We start from the raw sequence: 16,515 nt of genomic DNA, 5'->3' as shown, positions 1-16,515 counted from the left end.
GTCCAAGGCCCCGATCCCTCTTGTCCTGCCAAACTCCACGCCGTATTCTCGCTGCTGCCCCGCAGCTCCGCGGACACAAGGATGGTTTGAGGTGACTGGGAGCCAGAGGCACCGGAAGTGGGGGGCAGGCCTCTCCTGCCGGGCTCTCTGCCTCTTGGCCTTGGCCTTGGTTTCTCAGGAAGTGCGGGGCTGGGGCAGGGGCTCAGTGGGGACTTGCTCTGCTTGGGTTCCTGTCATCTGAGCTTTCTTCCTGAGAAATATTTGCACCGATGTACCTTATTTTAATACATGCCAGTGTGTGAAAACTCTGGTATCTGCATAAAATAACGCGGCAGCCCCTTTGTCGAGAAGTTGTGCGAATGGATTCCTCCGTGGAAGCTCCCATCTGCACATGAGGTGGCTCAGCGTGCTCCCGCGGAGGCAGCAGGAGGCTTGGCGCCTCGTCCCAGGTGGCGTGCTTCCCTTACCAGTCTCTCTGCCCCTGAAATGGCAGCCCCCCCCACCCCGCCCAGTCCCAGTTACAGTCGTGAGCCTCAAACTTTGGAACTCGCGGAACAATAGGACCTTTTCCAAAAATCCATGAGTCTTCAGTGTTTCTCGGTGGCTGGCCTCAAGCAGATGTTTGAAGCACTGCTTTACGTTCACGTGGCTGATGTGCACAAATGCGCACAAGCGTGTAGGGGGTGTGTGTGTGTGTGTGTGTGTGTGTGTGTGTGTGTGTGTGTCCGTGTCTTTGTGTGTGATGGAGTCAGTCGTACAGTGAGTGCTTAGAGCCCAGGCTAGGTTTGGAAGTCGGAGCTGGGTTCAGCTGAACCGGCAGCGGAAGTGGTACATACATTGTCCGGCACACGGTTACCGCCCAGCCCGTGGGCGCTGAACTTGGTCATTGGCAAGGGCATGAGCTGGAAGGGTGGAGGTGATCCACCTTGGATTCTGCTACATCCCAGGTCCATCTGGTTGGTAAGCCCAGGCATGCCTGAGAGCAGGGCCCACAGAGGAGGGGGCTCTGGGAATCCGGCTGGCCATTCGCTTAGTCACCCACAACTGTCCATGAACACGGTAATCCAAAGCAAAGTAGATTCTTGCCGCCCCATTTAGACTCGTGTAAAATGTTCCCAACCTTGGGCTAGTGGAGGCCCTCCTTCCTCTGGGGGATACAGGAGCTTTGTTTGGGCTGGATCCAGGCCAAGAACAAACTGGAATAAGGACAATTTGGACCTCGGAGAAAGCTCCCTTGTCCCTGGTGAGTTAATTTTACCAGCAGCTGAATTCAGGAGGATGTGTCAGTTTCCCCAGCAGTGTAATTAATCACCACGTGAGCTGAGGAGCTGCACCTGAGAGCAGTAGCTGCAAGGGCTAAATATACAGAGAGGGAGCCGGAGGGGGGCCACAGGGTCTGCAGCTCACCTGGGAGTCTCCTGCACGCCCCGCCCTGGCCCACCTGTCCACCTCCCTCCCGGGCTGGTGCCTGCCTTCACAGCAGTGGCTGTGCCCTGCCGGGTCTCGTTAATCTGCAACCACCCTGCACATTGCACAAATGAGAAGACGGGGGGAGAGTCCCCTTTAGTAAGAGCGGAAGCCAGGATTGGGGCCTGAGTCTGTCAAAACCCGTTCTCTGTCCTCTCCTCTGGATTATCCTGCCTCCCCAGAATGCTGTCTATTCAAAAAACTGCGGCCCTTCCTTACAAACCAAAGTATTCTCACTATCTTTTCCAATAACACGTCTCTGGGGGACTGGCCCCGGAGACCCACAATTGAATTCCTCGACACAGCAGCCCCGAGAACCACTTGTAAAGGGGCTGGGCATGGAAGGAAGAATGATCTTGTTAATAAGCTCTCAGCATTACGGAGGCAGACCTGCCTGGGGGCTGCTGCCCCTGCCAAATTGCCTCTTCAATCTTGGCCATATTTTAAGTCTAACTCAAAAATTCAATTATCAGAATTACTCATCCCGTCTTCTGAGAAGCCCAGGACTCTGCCTTAGGGGCCAGACGTGTGTACCTCTTGCCACAGATGAAGCCTTCCCAACTCTGTTGGCGCCAGGTGGGCGGGGTATGGGCAGATCCAGAGACCCAGGATCTTGTCCTGGCCCTCAGGGGCTCCTCGTAGGACTCGGCCTCCGTTTCCTCATCTGCAAGATGATGATGCAGAAAGATAAAGACAGATAATAGCTAACCGTAAGTCCCAGACATTGGCCAAATCCCTGGGGTTTGCTTGTTCTTTATCTCAGCGAAGATTCGTGCTGGAGTCACCCTTGACACCTCCTCCTTCTTCACCCTCCGCATTCCCTCCACGGTCATGACCACGCTGTCTACTTTCTCTCCATTTATCTTCATCACCATCTTGGTCCAGGTGACCATCATCTCTCACCTGGATCACTTGCTGGCTTCCCAGTTGGACTCCCCACATCCAGCCCTACCCTCTCCAATGTCCCCATATCCCAGCTAGAGGCATTCTTTAAAATGCAAAGCTGATCATATTATCTCCATTTAAAATGTTGAATGCTTCCCACTGCACTTAGCATGACCTGCAGGCCCTTGGTGGACTGAGTCCCGTCCAGTCCTCATTCCCCTCCATGTGCTCACCCTCTCAGCTCCCCATGCTGCAGCCTCATAGGGCTTCCCTCTCTCCAGCCACAGGGCCTTTGCACATGTTCCCACCTGCCTAGCACGCTTCCATCAGCTTCCCTGGCTTCTCTTGTCTCTCTGGCCAGTTGGCCCCTACTCATGCCTCAGAGCCTCATCAGGGAATCCTTCCCCACCAGGAAGACTGTTAGACACTGTCAGCGTGGTTCCCCATCACAGGCACATGGCCACTGTTGTGACTGGATTGTGTGAGTGTCATTTTTTGGGTTATGCCTCCCCCCGTCGATAGCTAGAAGGTCCGTGAGGGCACAGACCGGCGTGATTGGCTCCCCGCTCTGGCCCTAGTGTCAGTCCCAGGGCAGCCGATATATTCACTCAGCAAACATTCCCAGGGCTTCTCCAGTGTCCTTTTGGAAGAAACCAGTCTGGAGGGGAGAACAGACAAGAATGCCAATAGGAAAGACTTGTTCACGGGGGCCTGTGGGCCGGGCAGTCTTCATAACAGTATCACATGCAATCATGTGACAGCCCTGTGGGGGAGATGCTGCTTTTTCCAGAAGAGAACCTGGGTCACAGAGCGGCCCGCGCGAGGTCACGTGGCCCAGAGTCCGTGCAGCTGGATTCAAATGCAGGCCAGCAGGCCGGGGAGCTCAGCACCCCCCCCCCCGCCCCGCCGCCTTAGCCACCGTGCTGCATGTGAGCATGCTCAGCACGGTAAGTGCCAAGGTGGCCCGGGGTGGCCCCGGTGTGATCCACACTGGCAGTGTCCAGAAGGTTCCTGCCACCAGATCCGAAGTCCAGCTCTATTCCTGGCTTGGTCTTCATCTCTCCATCCTCAGCAGGAGACAGGGATTGGGAGCCGCCTCTCGCTCACCCCTCTTGGACTTCTGTCCTCCTGCCCTTCCAGCTCTGTCCATCTGACCCCAACCCTGGGGAGGCCGCTGCCCTGCCCCCGCGCAGAGGGCCGCACTGGGCAAGGTGGGCCCCTCTCCTACCTGGTCATCACCTTAACCTTAGTACATGCACAGTGGCAACCGAGCACCTTCCCACACTCGCCTCTCCCGCCATAATCACGTCCTTGTTAACAGGCGTTCACAGGAGGGCTTAATTACAGGTTTTCAGGCTTGGAAAGACCCTCTCTTTCTATTAACGCCGCTTTCTTCTGCCAAACAGAACAACGTGTGGCTCTGGCTCGTTGATGGCAGATGGCGGGGGCGGGGGGGGGAGGGACAGAGAGCAGCCTGCCCTGGTTCTCCAACGTGACCGTGGGCTCCGGGGTCTCGGACGCGGGGAGATCAGCTGACAAGGCTCGGTGGTGATGGAAGCCGCTGGCCACCGGCCCACCCACAACATATGTGTGACTCCTGAGCGCCCGGGGAAGTGGGAGACGCTCACCTTCTAGCACACGATTAACTCTGGGAGGTAGTGATAAGTGACAAGAGGACGGGCGCCCGGGAAAGAGGCTCTCCACAGGCCTCGGGGGTGGGCCGGGAGGGGGCCCTGCGGTGCTGGGGGTTTGTGAGGTGGGCAGGTGGGGAGGAGGGGGTCCTAGGAGGAGCAAACAGCTTGGCAAAGGCGTGTGCGTGGTCTGCTGGCCTGGCCGGAGCTTGGGATCCAGTCAGCGACGGGGAGGACAGGCTGGAGGTGGGCAGGCTTCCTTGGGAGAGGGTGTCGTGCACTGAGGAGGCGCGGAGAGGTCTCTATTTGGGGGAGGGTGGAGCCAGCCATGGAGAGGGACGGCCGGGGGGCCAGATGGGGGGCAGGCTGCGGAGCACGTCCAGGCCAGAGTGTGCTCACTTGGGCAAGGCCGGGCACGGGGAGGTGGGGTGGATTTGAGCCACTTAGGGGGACCCGGGGACCGGTGCGTTGGCTGAGTGGGGCTGTGTGTGCGGACACGCAGGTGAGGGTCGGGAGGGTCAGGGCCGCCGGGTCTTGCTGAGGCCGTGGTGCGGCCTCATTCATGGAGAAGGGACAGCCAAGGGTGTTGATGCCGACTTCGTCCTGCAAAGAAGACAGGGTGTTACAGGTGGGGGAGGGGAAAGACTCCAGGTCCGGGGGGTGGGGAGCAGCCTGTGCAAAGGCACGGAGGCCACCAGGGTTCCCTGGTGGTGAAGTGCAGTCAGGGTGCCAAGTGTGAAGTTGGATACAGGGTTCTCAGGATTAGGGCCCAGTTTTGGCATTGGGAACCAGTGGCGCCTGAAGGAGAAAGCCGGAGAAGAGGGGAGGTGGGGAGAGAAAGGCTGGAGGTGAGGACCCGGAGCAGCTCCGTGGCAGATGGGCCTGGCCTGCGGACACATGACCCTGCTCTCTTCTCGCCGCTGCTGTAGGAAGGCTGATGGCTGGGGCAGAAGGGGGACAGCGGCCTGAGGTGGCCTCCTGGGGACCTGCTGGGACTCCTGTTTGGTCTGCCAACTCTGGGTCCCGCCCCGGAGCGACCTGGTGCCCTGGCTGTGGGCCACCAGGATGGTGTCCAGGCAGCTTCGCAGAAACAGCCTGTTTTGGCTTCATGGCCCCCTGGCTGCCTGACCTCGGGGCGGGGATCTGAGCTCTCCCAGCCTCGGTTTCTCCTCTCTGAGATGAGGGTAATAAGCCATCCTTTCTCCTCCTCCCTCGGGAGTTTCCTGTCCCCCCAACCCCCTGCTGCTTCCAGTCTCTCCAGGGCTGTCCTTGACCTCTCTCTGCCTCTTCGCAGCCCAGCCGAGTCCGCCCTGCTTCCCCCTTAACCTCTCTGCTCTGCCCTCTCCTCTCCATCCCTCCTCTTCCTCCTTACGGGCCAGGGTGAGGGCTGCAGCCTCCCTGTGGGCCTCCCTGCCTCCTGCATCCGTCCGGTCTCTGCGGACAAGGCAGGGTGAGCTTATCAGCCAGGAGCCCGAAGGTTGCACACCTCCCAAGACCGAGTGCCCGTTCATCCGTGGCACGCAGGCCCTACCCAGTCTGACCCCGGCCTTCAGCTCCCATCTCTCTGGGCTCCTCACTGGTGGGAACTCTGCTCCCACCCAGAGGGGCCCATCCTGCCACACCCCTCCAGGGCCCCCAAGGCACCCGTTCCCCTGCTGTGCCAGGCTCTGTGTGTGTCTCCTGGTCTGAAGTGTCTCCTGGTCTCCCACCCACTCAGCCTGACTCCACGCATCAGCCCCCAACCTTTAAGCCTCAGTTTATCCCCCTAGAAAATGTGCATGATCTTATTTGTCGCCTTGTAACTAGAGACAGACTTAGGGTTTTAACGGACTTATGAGCAGCTAAGTTAACGGACTGTCCAAAGAAAGGGCCTCCAATGCTAAGGTTCTTTTGGCTGCATGAGTAGAGAGAGAGTCCAGACAAGAGAGGTGAATAGCCTTGTTCTGTCTGTGACCTGTCATAATGCGTGGTGAGCCTTGTGATCCTTTCCTGTACTTCGCTTTAGGACGGATATTGACAAGGGGGATTCCATCACTGAACCTTCCACCCGGCCTCACTGAATGTGTTTTTCATTCATCAAACATGCATATGCCAAACACTACACAACACATCGTCACATTTGATCCTATAAACCATCATGTCCTTTATATAGGTGAAGAGGAACTCACAGCCTGTTGGGTACTGTAGTAAGAAAATAATGCCTGCAGTAGACAGAGCATTGTCCCCCGGAGATGCCCATTCTCAGATCCCTGGAACTTGTGAATACTTACATTGCGTGGCAAAAGGAAATTTACAGATGTGCTCACTGTGAAAGACCTTGAGAGGGGGAGATCATCCTGGATTATCCAGGTGGGACACTAATTACACTAGTCCTGAAAAGAGGAGAATCTCTCCCATCAGTGGTCCGAGAGGGCTGTAACAACAGAAAAACGGTCAGGCTTTGAGGGTAGAGGAAGGGGCCACAAGTCAAGGATGCAGATGGCCTGGGAAGCCGGAAAAGGCAAGGAAACAGATTCTTCCCTAGAAACTCCAGAAAAGAACACAGTCCTGCCAACTCCCTGATTTTAGCTTTGCGAGGCCCGTGTCAGACTTCTGACCTGCAGAAGAACTGCAGAATAAACTTGTGTTGTTTGAAGCTCCCAAGTGTGTGGTGATTTGTGATGGCTGCAATAGAAATCTATTATAATGCCTTAGATCGTCGATATAAACATGATTGTATGGATCCAGAGACCGGAAGCCACGTGTCTATAGCAGCGTAGAGTAAATTCCTAATGACAGGGCCCATCAGATAGGTAGTCTGGGGTTAGTGAGCTCCCCGCCCCCAGAGGTATGATTGCAGGAGTGCAGTTGGAGATGTGGAGGGGATTCCTGTCTAGATGGGCAGGCAGATGCCCCCTCTGAAGAACATCCAGAGATCAGAGTCAGAAGCCAAGTGGGCCCAGGTGAGAGGAGATTAGGGTTCTCTCTGCTGGCTCTATGTCACCCGTCTCCATGCGCAGCGTCCTCCCGTTAGGCGGGTTATTATGTATGGTTACAGGACTCCATTACTTCAGAATGCTTCTATGTAATGCGTTGAAGGAATTATTGAAATGTGTAATTACAGTGTGCATTGTAATATAAAACAAGTCTATTAGATTCATTTGATGGAACCGTGCTCCATAATGTCTATTCTAATGTAAAAGAGTCTGCCATGACAGTGTTATATTGTGTGATGCTAACTGTCCGTCTGCAGACGCCGTCACCCGCTCCTCACCCAGTTCCCACGCTTCCTCACGACGTTCCTGCTGCAGGGCACCCTGAGCACCTGAGCTTCTGAGTTGGGAGGGCACTTCGGGGTCACTTGGTCCACCCCCCCCATCCGATAGCTGGGGAGTGTGAAGCCGGGAGCCCAAGTCCTGGGACTGGCTAGCTGGCGTCCCCCAAGTCTTAGTCATCGCTGGGAGCTGCAATCCAGCCGATTGTCACGAAAAATCTCATGTGGAAGCCCAGTAGACCAGGCACCCAGAAGGGCTCCTGACCACTAGCCAGCCCACCACACCTCCAACTCCTCTCTGAGGCCCCCCCACAGAATACTGGGTCTCCGAGGGGCCCCCTTTGCAGACCAGTGGCCTGATGCTTTATTCATCCGGGTGGAAAGTGCTTGCCCAAGGTCGTACCCCAAGTTGGGGCCAGAGCTGGGACTCAGAGCCCTCTCCAGCCTAGCTGCATGGGGGTCCTGGAGGCTTCTCCATTGCCCAGTGGGGGTTCCTAGCCCTCGAGTGAGTGTGGTGGCTCTGTGGTGTCCCTCGTTTGAACAGGTGCCCCAGGGACCCTGGGTGGCCCAGTGAGTTAGAAGGGCTTCCTCCCTGGACCTCGCTGGCCCGTCCTGATCCAGGCCTGGCGACCTGTGCTGCTGTCACCCTTGCACGGATATTTAGGGCTCCCACCAGGTGGCGGGCACTGTTTTCTGGGCCCTGGAGACGCATCCCTGGACCCTGGCCTCGATTCTAGCAGCACGGGAGCAGAACGGAGGAGGGAAGGATCTCCTCTCTTAGGAGTGAAGGTGCTTCGGCCCCCAGGACAGAGGAGCAGAGCGGGAGGAGGTGAGGTAAGCGTGTAGGGGACAGCTGCGGGAGCAACACCGGGAGGCAGGAGGGAGCCAGGAGCCTGGGGGCAGGGAGGCCAGTGAGTCGGGGGACAAAGGCTCAGAGCTTACCAGGGCCCTCGGAGGGTCCGTGTGACTCTGAGGAACATGGGCAGACGCTGGGGGAGCGGGGGCGCGTCTGGAACGGAGGAGGGGTGGCCTGATGGATTCTGGGAGCATCGCTCTGGTTCCTGAGCCAGGAGGCATGGGCATATCCAGGTGAGGCGCTGCTACCTCCCTCTCCCGCCTCCAGCCAGCCATCTGGTGTCCCCGTGGCCAGGGTGTGGCCACCCAGGAAGAAGACTGGAGAAAAGAGGGAACCCCTGTTTAAGATTTTTTAAGTATATTTTCTCACTGTTAATCTCTCAGCGAACAGTTGTGTAAATTAAGCTTCATCTCCTTTTCTTTTATACTTGAAGGAACTTTTCAGAGAGGTGAAGACAACTGCCTGAGCTCACAGAGAGGGTCAGGGGGAGCCAGGGCTCAAGCGGGCTCCTCGTCCTGCCTCTCGCCAAAGGGGGAGCCCCTCAGATGGTACCCCTCAGGCCACTTGGGTTCTAGCAGTGACAGAACAGGAGTCCCGGGCAAGGCACTGTGTTATAATGTGATCTGGGAAGAATCACACTCAGTCACATTGTCCCCTGGGGGCACTGCCTTCCCTTTGGCGCCACCAGGAGAGTCTCTCCTGCTCCCAGGAGACCGAGGGCAGAGAAAGGCGCCTTTCAAAGGCATGCAGGGGCCGCAGATGTTGCTCAGCCATCCTGATTCCTCCATTGTCTGGATCTGTGCAGTAGCATGTTGGGAACAGAGAAAGCAAAAATGCTGCCCTCCCAGTTCCTTGGTGGTTTGCCTTGTGGTTGGGCTCCGAAGCTCCCCCCCGCTTAGGCTGGGGTCTCATGGTCCCTCCACCTTCTGCCTGCAGCCTTGTGCACCGTGGTCAGATCTTGTCCTGGGCTGGGGACAGACCCCTGTCTCTGCCCTAGGGACTCCCATCCTCCATCTCCTGTCCCCTGGAGTCCTTCTGGCCACGTGATTAACGTGCACCAATAAACACCTCGGGTTTGCTGGAATAATCGGGGGCTGAAGCCTGGTTTGCGAAGCTCCGCACACTTAGTCTCCATCCTCGCAACATCCTCTGCAGCTGGTTTTAATTCTCCCGTTTTGCGGACAAGGGAATAAATCTCAGTGTGATTCATTCACTTGCTTGGGGGTGGGGGGGTGGGGGCCGTGCCCAGTAAATCAAGGACCCAGCCCTGGAGCTGGGTCTAAATTGGTCTGAAGGGGACGTGGGCCACTTTCCGCCCCACGGGTTCTGACTGGTGGGTGGGCTTGCAGAGCTGGAAGGACGTGGTCGCTCAGCCCTACGTGCCTCAGGCACAGTCAGGTGACACCCAGCAGCGAGGGTTAGGGGCTGACAAGTGGACATTCCGAACCCCAGAAATGGCCTGCCCCTGCTGGCTTGTCCCCTCCTGCCGCCTCAGGCAGAGCCCTCGTGGGGGAGGCTGACACGCAGGCCGCCCTCCCACCTCCCAGCCCGTGTCTGTCACGACAGCCTCGCGTCGTGGTCCCCATCACATCGCGTCACCTCGTTAAGTGTTTGCTGAACCGCTGAACGGAGGTGTGTCGGATTAGGCTAGCTGACTTAGAACCTCTGCACTGACAATTTAGAGCATGTTATTCAAATCCAGCCGACTCCTGTCTTCCACTGTCATCAAAGGCCACCCTTAACAGGAGCGGCATCTTCCTTTGTGCATTTGAAAAAGTTCCATCTCAAAGCCATCACGTCAGTGCAGGGACCGTGGAGGAGTCAGTTGGAATTAAATCAGGAGCCAGGAACAGGAAGAAGGGAGAGGAAGGTCATCTTTTGAAATGACAAAGAGGTGCTGTTTTCTCAGTCGGGTAGGCGCGGTTTCCGGAGCACCAACTGGGCTGCAAATTTTAATCCCAGCCTCTGCTGCTGCTAATGTGCTTGTCGCTTGGAGAATAGACACTAATTGACATGCAACTAAATAAATAACGTGTAACATGAAAGCAAACATAAGGTTTAAAGGAGGAAAAAAAACAGCAAAAAGGATGGAATTAAAAATGTGGTTGGTGGGGGGGTGTTGAGCGGTGTTTTCCGCACTCCATTAAAGCAACATCAAAAGGCTTTTCAAAATATTTGTTTTATGGTGAAGATACAGTTTGGAAGCGTCTAAGCTCCCGTCCCCGCGCCACTGTGCTGGAGATCAGAGGCGGCACAGCGAGGAAAGAAGCGGAGTTTCTTCAAAAGGACCTGGAAAGGCACCAGCCCGGTGGCCGGGAGCATTGGCCTAGCAGCCCCTCTGTCCTACAGGAGGACAGACGGAGGCCCAGAGAGGGAGCGTGGCACAGCCAAGGTCACACGTTGAGCCCCTGGGAGGTTAGAAGTCTGGTTTGGGTTGAAACTGTACGTATTCCTCCTTAAAGAGGCCTTTGAGTCCTAACCCCTAGCACCCCAGAGTGGGACCTTATTGGAAATAGGATTGTTGCCGACGTCACTGGGGAAGATGAGGTCATCCTGGAGAGAGGGTGGGTCCTCAACTCCACGTAAGGGGTATCCTTGTAAGAGGAGGAGAGAGACCCGTGGCGGGGAAGCACCAGGTGAAGACATGGGGACACACGGGGGAAGGCGTGTGACCACAGAGGCAGAGATTGGAGGGACATCGCTGCGAGCCAAGGAGCCCACCAGCAGAAAGAAGGGAGGAAGAGGCGAGGAAGGGTTCTGCCCAGAGCCTGGGATGGGACATGGCCCTGCCCACCCCTGGATTTTGGACGTCTGGCCTCCAGAATACATTTCTATTGCTTTAAGTCCCCCCCGCCCCAGGTGGTGGCATTTTGTTATGGCAGAAGCCAGCAGAGCCTCTGGGACACGCGTCCCAAGTCCCAGCTCCAGACACTGCCCCTGGGGACTCCCCTGGACTGACTCCACCCAGCTGTGCCCTGATCCCCACGGAGCCAGATGTCATGGGCCTTCCCCAACGTGAACAGTCTGTGGTTCTCGCTACCTAGATTGTAGGAACCTTCCCAAATTCGGATTCAGTTGTCTGCCCAGCGCTTCTCGAGTTTCCTGACCAAATATGCCTGCCCCTCCCATCCTCCCGTGGGGTCACCCTCTGCCTTCACCCCTGCCCTCTCTCCCATCTCTCCTTCCAGCCCAGCCTCCTCCGCTCCCTTGCTCCCCCCCCCGCCCCCCACAACCCGGAACATGCTCCATGCTCCGAGTGCTCCTGCTTCAGAGCCTGGGTTCTCCCTCTGCCTGGAATGCACTCCCCACAGACATCCGTCCACAGGGCTCACTCCCTCCCCCACCCCAGACTTTCTCGGAGGTCACCTCAGTGAGGCCCGTGTGGACCCGTTTGCAAACGACCTGCCCCCCCCCCCCCCCCCCCGCCCCAGGCTCCTGCTCCCACTCACAGGCTTGCCGTTGTATAATTTTTACCCATGCTATGCCCCCGTCCCTTCGTAGACGGCACCCTCGGGGAGAGCGGGGACCTCATCTCTCTTGCCTGGCACCTAGTAGACCCTCCATCACTCTGCTGGATAAATGACGCTCCCCGGAGCCGGGCCCGGGCTAGGCACCAGGGAGGCTGATCCAGGGACTTTAAATGGCTCACCAACGTCACAACCCAGCAGCTCTGTGTGCAAAATGGGACAGGCACGACCGGCGGGCGTGTCGCCCCTTCCAGGGTGGCCCAAGGGCCTTCTGGAGGAGGGGTGGTCGTAAATGAGTGGTAGAGGGGCCTGGCAAAAGCGTGGTGGCAAAAAGCAAGGGCAGCGAGCTTCCATCCCCCCCCCCCCGAGGCTGTCATGACAGACACGGGCTGGGAGGTGGGAGGGCGGCCTGCGTGTCAGCCTCCCCCACGAGGGCTCTGCCTGAGGCAGCAGGAGGGGACAAGCCAGCAGGGGCAGACCATTTCTGGGGTTCGGAATGTCCACTTGTCAGCCCCTAACCCTCGCTGCTGGGTGTCACCTGACTGTGCCTGAGGCACGTCGGGCTGAGCGACCAAGTCCTTCCAGCTCTGCAAGGCCACCCACCGGTCAGGACCCGTGGGGCGGAAAGTGGCCCACGTCCCCTTCAGACCAATTTAGACCATGGAGGGGGGCTCGCGGTCTTGAGGACCTGGCTGGGAGGAGCAAGGCTGGAGCCGGCCACGGAAGGAACTGGAACGGGGGCGGGGGGCTCGCCACACCTCTGTCTCCCCTTCCCTGTCTGGGTTGCTGTCCCCCCCCCGCCCCCCTCCCCTCCCCCCCCGCCCCGGGTGCCCGGGAGCGGGGCCCGCACAGCTCAGCAGCGGTCGTGGACCGAGTCCCAGGGCGGAGGCGGGCTGTGTGAGCAGAGCCAGAGCCAAGCGGGAGCCTCTCGTGGGACTCGGGGCGGAGTGGGGGGGGGGCGGGGGGCTGCTGGGCAGGGCGGCAGTTTCCCGCGCCGGGAGGGCATTCACCCCGACAAGAGCGGTTGGCGGCGGCGGGGGGAATCCGGGGCAGACAAAACTCGCGTCCTGCAGGCCCTGTCCTGTCAGCACCTGGCGCGAAATCAAAGGTCTCTGAGTCAAGATAGGCCCCATCTGAGGACCAGGGTTGGGGCGAAGAGTTGTCAGAGCTGGAGTCTGAGCCTGGCTCGGGACTCTTTCTTCCAACATGTTCTGGTCATTTCTCCTCCCGGAGACTCCGTTTCCTCCCCTGTCAAATGGGATGACCGGCTCTGCTTCAGAAGGGTTTCTGTCGGGTCATGAGGCAGTCATGCAGGAGCACCTTACAAACCCCGAACTTGCCAGGCCCTTCCTCTGGGGATGGAGGGAGGGATAAGCTCGGATGGCGAGGCCGCAAGGGCCTCCAGAAGTGGCTCAGCGGGAGTGAGGGCAGGCGCCTGGCATAAAGTGAAATTGCTTATCAGAGAAATAATGCTAAAAGTAAAATAAATTAGACTTTGCACTGGCATCGTAATTTTAAAAATTAATTAAGAATAAAAAGAAGATGCATCTCGAAGGAAAGGAGAAGTCTAATTTTGACAGACAGTAATTAATTTCCCCGTTTAGGGATTCATGAAAGGGCCTGAAGTACAAATTGCTCCTTTGCAGCGCCTGAAATTCCCTGGGGGCCTTCTCAGGGCTCCGCGGGGGACCACGGGCCTGTCACAGGGAGGTCACTTCTAGGGACCAGAATCCGGGCCCTCCGCCCCCCAAGACTGAGTCCTGAATTGTATTGCTCTGACTGATAGTCCCCGTGGGGGGTGGCTGGGGAGCTCCCTCCCTGGTCACGTCTCCATCAGGCACAGGGGACCTTGGAAGGGAGCTGCCGCCGTGTCCTGAGGGCGTGGGCGCTAAGTCCCCACAGGGAACCCGGCCGAGCCTCCGCCCTCCCTGACGGAGCCCTCAGGAACATGTTCTGCATGCTGTGCTGGGACTGGGGAGGGAGAAGGCTCTGAAATGAGTCTTAGGGGATTATGAGGGACCACCCAGGGAAGAAGGGGAGTGGGGCATTCCAGGCACAGAAAGCATGGGGGTGTGCGTGCGCGCTTGTGTGTGTGTGTGTGTGTGTGTGTGTGTGTGTGTGTGTGTGTGTGTGTGTGTGTGTGTGTGTGTGTGTGTGTCAAACAGCAGGGCTCCAGGAGCTGCTAGAAAGTGCCCTGTCTGGAGGAGGGTATAAAAGGCATGCAAGATGCAGGTGGAGCAGGCATGGGGAGGTGGCCTCGAATACCAGACCCAGGAGTGTGGATTTTATCCTGAGGGCAACAGAAAGTCATGGAAGCGTCTAAAGCAGGGGCAGCTCCATCCCATTTTAGAGAGAGATCCCGATGGCTGAAGTCCCACATTATACTTACTTCTTTGCGTCCTGAGTATGGCCCTTCTGGAGCCACGCTTGTGTCCACAGGGCACATTACTTCTTTTTAAAATAAATGTCTTGGGGCACCTGGGTGGCTCAGTCGTTAAGCGTCTGCCTTCGGCTCAGGTCATGGTCCCAGGGTCCTGGGATCGGGCCCCGCATCGGGCTCCCTGCTCGGCGGGAGGCCTGCTTCTCCCTCTCCCACTCCCCCTGCTTGTGTTCCCTCTCTCGCTGTGTCTCTCTCTGTCAAATAAATAAATAAAATCTTTAAAAAAAAATAAAATAAACCTCTTAAGCTGAAAACAATCTTAAATGTACAGAAGAGTTGTCAGTACGAAGCACTCTTCATTCCTGAACCATTTGAAAATAATGCCCCATCCGATGTCCCCACATGCCGGCGTATATTTCTGTAAACACGGACATTCTCCTCATAACCACAAGACAGCCGAGTTATCTGCTGCCTCCTAACACATCACCCCCAAAGTCAGTGGCTTAAGACAACGAACCTATACTGTCTCATAGGTACAGCTTAGCTGGATGTTTCTGGCTCAAGCATTCTGGATGCTTTTGACTCATGAGGTGGAGTCAAGATGTTGGCCAGGATTACAACCATCCTCAGACTTGACTGGCCAGGATTACAACCATCCTCAAGGACCCACTTGTAAGCTCACTCAGGTGATTGTTGGAGGCTTCAGGTCCTCACAGGCCACTGGACTGGGGCCCTCAGTTTATCATTGGGACAGGAGAGCCCCTCCATGGGGCTGCACACAATACGGCAGCTTGCTTGCAGCAGAGTGGGTTACGAGAGATAGAGGGGTGAGCGGGGAGGTGGGGAGAGAGAGAGAGGCCACAGTCTTTTTAAGACCTAACCTCAGGGCGCCTGGGTGGCTCAGTCAGTTAAGCGACTGCCTTCGGCTCAGGTCATGATCCTGGAGTCCCGGGATCGAGTCCCGCATCGGGCCCCCCGCTCAGCGGGGAGTTTGCTTCTCCCTCTGACCCTCTTCCCTCTCGTGCTCTCTATCTCTCATTCTCTCTCTCTCTCAAATAAATAAAAATCTTTTTAAAAAAAAAAAAAGACCTAACCTCAGAAGTGACATCTCATCTCTTCTGCCATGTTCTCAACTCCAGGGGAGGGGCGACCACTGGGGACCCTCTTGGAGGCTGCCACCGTCACCATTAGGAAATTCACATGGATGCGCTCTACTGTCTAACCTCAGACCCCAGAGATCCACCAAACACCCCAGTGCTGTCCTTCTCAGGAAGAGGACCCAGGATTCGTACCCTGTGTGCTGCACTTCATCCTCATGGCTCCGTTTCTCCTTAACCTGGAACGGTTTCTCTTTGTCTTTCTCCCTTTGACTTTAATGACTTTGACATTGTTGAAGTTGTTTCTTGAACGTTGCTCCATGTGGGTTTGCCTGATGTCTCCTAAAGGTGAGACGCAGGCTTTTGAAGGACTATCCCGGAAGTGACACGGCGGTCTCCTCGGTACCTCCTGTCAGGGTGCACGAGTTTCAGAATGTTCCACTCCTGGCAGCTCCATCAAGGTGGCGTCTGTAAGCTCCTATCACTGTAAGTCACTTCTTTTACCTTTGAAATTAGTCATTATTTGTGGGGAGGGTTTTTTAAAACTATGCAAATATCCCCTTCCTCATCAACCTTGTTCACTATTTATATCTGGATAGACGCACGACTTCCTCTTTTGCCCAGTGGACTGCAAGCTGTCGCTCCCGCCACCTACCGATGCTCACACCTTGCAGGGCTGGCCGCCAGGAGCCCCCCACGCCGGCTCCGGTCTCCCCGACAAGGACACTTGCCCTCAGCAGCCCTGGGACTCATGGCACCTGTCGTTTGCCTCAAGAAGGGGAGACTGTTTGCTCTCCTTCATGTCTGGCCTCCAGCCTTTGCCAAGGTGCTTGCTGAAGCTTTTCTGCAGAGCCCTCGAGGGAAAGGTCTGAGGCCGAAGAAGCGGGCACGCCCCGGCTCAGTGTCTGTGTCCATGAGGCCCCGGGAAGCCGGCTGGCCTCCCTTCCCGCTGTGTCCTGCAGATGGAGTCCTGTCTGTGGGGCTCAGACGCAATCATCAGACCCAGGAGGGCTTTGAAGATCATCTGGTCGTGTCCCATTTCCACCTTCCCCACAGCCCAGGGAGGGGAAGGCACTTGCCCGATGACACACGGCATGTAAGCGGCAGGGCTAGAGCTGGACCCCAGATGTCCTCTGTCCTAGCCCAGACCCCGGAGGATGGGATGTAGGGGATATGTGCAGCTGGATGGGGACACCAGATGGCGACAAGGGTCGAGAATGAGGAGCAATGCTGTGCGCTCCATTTCCTGGCTTGTAGGATCCTGGCTCAGGATCTTCCTGGCTGGTCCTCTCGGGCTGTACCTCCTGTGGTACCCCCTCCCCTGGCAAGGACAGAGGCAGGGGTCTCAATGACACAGACGCAGTCTGTAGGCACCCGATGCTCTGGGGCCAGCGCCTCAAGGGGCCATTTCTTTTGGGGGGTTTAGAAAACGGCACATTTACCTTCTGGGCCTGGGGGCTGAGGGGCAGGGATCTGCTT

Source organism: Eumetopias jubatus, unplaced genomic scaffold (assembly GCF_037043125.1).
Source record: "Eumetopias jubatus isolate StellerSeaLion01/CBP00866 unplaced genomic scaffold, mEumJub1_p1.0 scaffold_15, whole genome shotgun sequence".
NCBI classification, from domain to species: domain Eukaryota; kingdom Metazoa; phylum Chordata; class Mammalia; order Carnivora; family Otariidae; genus Eumetopias; species Eumetopias jubatus.
Note: the sequence above shows the minus strand (reverse complement) of the source record.